Genomic DNA, 4,355 nt, shown 5'->3' on the forward strand with positions numbered 1-4,355 from the left:
GCTGGTATGTTCAACTAAGTAATTTAAGGCAAACATTGATTCTGACTATGGATGGGCCCTTTATTGTTTTAGTAGTGATGATCCAAAGCAATGTAACTCCATAAAATCGTAAACATGAGCCTACACTTGCAGCATAATTTACTCATTCCAAAGGCAATGACAATTAAAATGAATTTCTCTTCGATGCTATATCTTGAGTTGATTTCTTTTGTGAGATGTTTTCTTTACAAGTGTATGTTCTGCAGGTTATAGGAGTGGTTGTTGCTGATACGCATGAGAAAGCAAAACTAGCAGCAAGAAGAGTTCATATTGAGTATGAAGAGCTTCCAGCAATATTATCGATACAAGATGCCATTGAAGCTAAAAGTTTCCATCCAAACACACAGAAAAGTTTGAACAAAGGGGATGTAGGTATTTGTTTTCAGTCAGGTCAATGTGACACAATTATTGAAGGAGAAGTTCATGTGGGTGGCCAAGAGCACTTTTACTTGGTGCCACATAGCAGTTTTGTTTGGACAATGGATGGTGGAAATGAACTGCACATGATTTCGTCAACTCAAGTAAGTTATATCCTTTTTGAAAAGTTGGAGTGAAACTTGTCAAACTGGAATAACAGTAGGCCTGTTGGACCTTAGCTTGAAAAAACATTTGTACTTGACACTAATTAAGATTTAAAATTTTGGATTGGGACAAACTGATCAAGCAAATTATGTATTGGCAGCCCTCTGTTATATTAGTCATTACAGTATCAAGCAGAGCAAGTTTGGCTTTTGTTTGGAGTCATGTTTGTGTTTGTATGTATTTGGATACAGATGATAAGCCCGTCAATTAAATTCAGCCATGTACGTGAAGACATGTTTTAGAGTTGAAAGTTTAAATATTATTGCTGATCCTTGTCCTATCAGCTTAAGCGATTAATGGTTACTCAATAATGTTATATGTATACCTGATTAGTAATTTTATCGAGCTGAACTTTATGGTATGAGTGGTAGAGCTTGATAAATGGTTGATCCTCAAATTAAACTTCAGCTTTGTATAGCTTGTTATGGAATTATGACAGTAATTCTTTGAGTGCAGGCCCTCAGAAACATCAGAAGTATGTTGCTCATGTTTTAGGTCTTCTAATGTCAAAAGTGGTATGTAAAACAAAAAGAATTGGTGGCGGATTTGGGGGAAAGGAGACAAGATCAGCTTTATTTGCTGCTGTAGCTTCTGTCCCTTCATATTTGTTGAATCGACCAGTGAAAATCACTTTAGACAAAGATATAGACATGATGATATCTGGGTAATGGCATAGCTTTTTTGGACAGTACAAGGTAATAATTTATCATTCAAACTGATAGTATCTCATGTTCTGGAGACTATTTCAAAAGTTAGTAAAGTGTTTGTTCATATAGATATGTACCTATGTATGTACATACAATATATATATATATATATATATACCATTTTGATTATATATATATAATCAAAATGGGTTGAAGAGGAAATGATGCCCCTTGAGTTTGTTGTATGCTATTGTTAATTTTAATATTTTCCTTTTTGTCTTTGTGCCTGTGTTTGCTTTATTGGAGTTAAATATAATGAAACAGAACAATGATATAAAATCAAATTTTTCCAGGTTGGATTTACGAATGAGGGCAAAGTGATGGCATTGGATCTTGAAATCTACAATAATGCTGGAAATTCACTTCACTTATCACTTGCTGTCCTTGAACGGGCTATGGTTCACTCGCACAATGTCTATGAGATACCAAACGTTCGAATTCTGGGAAGGGTTTGCTTCACTAATTACCCTAGCCACACTGCATTCCGTGGATTTGGGGGTCCCCAAGGTATGCTAATTGCTGAAAATTGGATTCAAAGAATTGCCGTAGAACTTGGGAAAAGCCCAGAGGAGATCAGGGTAAGTTATAACATCTTGTTAATCTGTTGTTCACATGGCAATGCTATTCATGACCTTTGAATTATTTGATTACTAATTTTTAAATTGTAACTGTTTTTAGGAAATTAATTTTCAAGGTGAAGGATCAATAACACATTATGGTCAAAAACTTGAATTCTGTACACTGGCCCCACTATGGAATGAACTGAAAGTATCCTGTGATTTTTTGAATGCTCGCAAAGAAGCTGAGATATTCAATCTGAACAATCGGTGGAAGAAACGTGGTGTTGCTATGGTCCCAACAAAATTTGGCATATCCTTTACACTGAAGCTAATGAACCAGTTAACATTGGAACCATATGTTAATACAGTTGGTTTCATTTTTACTTTTATTTTTGGTCTGTAATTTTATTTCTGTAACTCTGTGTTCTGATTATTTCTTTTTTTAACACCTATAGGCAGGCGCTCTTGTTCGTGTGTACACAGATGGTACTGTTTTGGTTACACATGGAGGTGTTGAGATGGGACAAGGTTTGCATACAAAAGTTGCTCAAGTTGCTGCATCTGCTTTCAATATCCCTCTCAGTTCCGTCTTCATATCAGAAACAAGCACCGACAAGGTACTAGAGCAATACTGAAAGATGTAGCCCTGGTGGACTAATGTGCTATAGAGTGAATAATATAATCAATATGCTAAAATTTACGATAAGTAATTCCATACCAGCATTTACAAGTACTGAAGTTCAAATTCTTAAAGATTTTATCGGAATTAATAAGCAGCTTCAACTCAGATATATGATTGGATTTCCTACTGAGCATTTTTTCAACTTCCACGTTCTTGAAATCGTCGAGTAAAATTTCTGTTGGTTCTTCTATGGACTGTAGTTTATATGCTTGTGACACTCCCAGTAGAACTGCCGACAGTTTTTTTGGTCTCCTCAAGTACTAGGAGAACCATATAATGAGTATTGTTAAGAAAAATTGAGCTACTTGTTCAATTCAGAGTGAGTATTTGTGTAAACGTTGAAACTCTGATGATGATGCAAATGTAGAAGAAATATAGTCTATTGTCTGCAGTAGACACAAGGACTGAGTTTACTCTGAGTACTGCTATGGCCTAGAACTCAGGGAAATCCTATTTATGATGTCTAGTACTATTTAACAACCCTTAAATTCCTTGAATATGTTTCCTACTGAGTGATTGGAAAAAGATGGACTTTTAATTGACTCTTTTCATCTGATTAAAAACTCTTTCGCATCCATTTTTAATTGACTCTTTGACTCTCACCATCAATATTCTTCTCCATGTATTTGTAGTGCTTGCATCAAACAATGTAAGATGAATTTAAATGGATTTATTTTAATTGGTATTGAATATTTTCTCTTTTATAAACTGATCCAGATCATCTTAACCGTGAGTAATTTCTGCTAGCTACTTCAATGGTCTGATTGTGGTGCCTATTCTCATATGGGGTTGTATTTGTATTTGCCACTAAATTAGGTTCCTAATGCTTCCCCAACAGCAGCTTCTGCAAGTTCAGATATGTATGGAGCTGCAGTTTTGGATGCATGTGAGCAGATTAAAGCACGGATGGAACCTATTGCTTCTAAAAATAATTTCACCTCTTTTGCTGAGGTAATCTTGTCTTCACTGTTTGTGGTTGTGACTTCATGCTTCTCCCTTATTTCCTGATATTCATTTAACTATTTCCAGCTATCTAATGCCAAGAAAATTTGTGTGTTTTACACTTTTTGCAGCTGGCTAGTGCATGTTATGTAGAAAGAATAATCTTTCTGCTCATGGATTTTACATTACACCTGAGATCGGCTTTGATTGGAACGTTGGCAAAGGAACCCCCTTCGGGTATTTCACCTATGGGGCTGCATTTGCTGAGGTTGAAATTGATACATTGACCGGAGATTTCCACACAAGGGCTGCAAATGTCATCTTGGATCTCGGATATTCGCTGAATCCAGCCTGCAAATAGTTAAAATGGATTTTCTTTTTCATCTGAAATTATGGGGAGGTTTATAAACTGATTTTTGTGTTGTACTCAAATTTTTATTTCAGATTGAAGGAGCATTGATCCAAGGTTCGGGTTGGGTAGCCTTAGAGGAAATGAAGTGGGGAGATGGTGCGCTTAAGTGGATTCCATCTGGCCATTTGTACACATGCGGGCCCAGAAGCTACAAAATTCCTTCTTTAAATGATGTCCCCTTCAAATTCAATGTCTCTCTTTTGAAGGTATACTGTTAGAGTGATGGTTTGTACGGTGACGTTTCATCATTAAGTGGAGCGACATCGTTTTGAGCCAAGTAAAGATCAATCTTGTTCGTTGGCTGGCTAAGAATCTAATGGTGGAAAAGCAGTTAGTTGGTCAACGGTATAAAAGCAGTCCTACAGTCCAAATCGGGTCGATTAAGCAAATTCGTGTTTTTCCTTTCTTTGTAAAGCGAAATTGTCTCTACT

The 4,355-nt window shown here is 36.2% G+C and overlaps 1 pseudogene; it reads left to right on the forward strand.

The window, feature by feature from the left end:
- Window positions 1–2,392: 2,392 nt before the first annotated feature.
- LOC116138569 lies at window positions 2,393–3,858 on the forward strand (annotated as a pseudogene).
- The last annotated feature ends 497 nt before the right edge of the window (window positions 3,859–4,355 follow it).

The sequence above is a fragment of the Pistacia vera genome, unplaced genomic scaffold (genome assembly GCF_008641045.1).
Source record: "Pistacia vera cultivar Batoury unplaced genomic scaffold, PisVer_v2 Contig342, whole genome shotgun sequence".
In the NCBI taxonomy this organism is placed as follows: domain Eukaryota; kingdom Viridiplantae; phylum Streptophyta; class Magnoliopsida; order Sapindales; family Anacardiaceae; genus Pistacia; species Pistacia vera.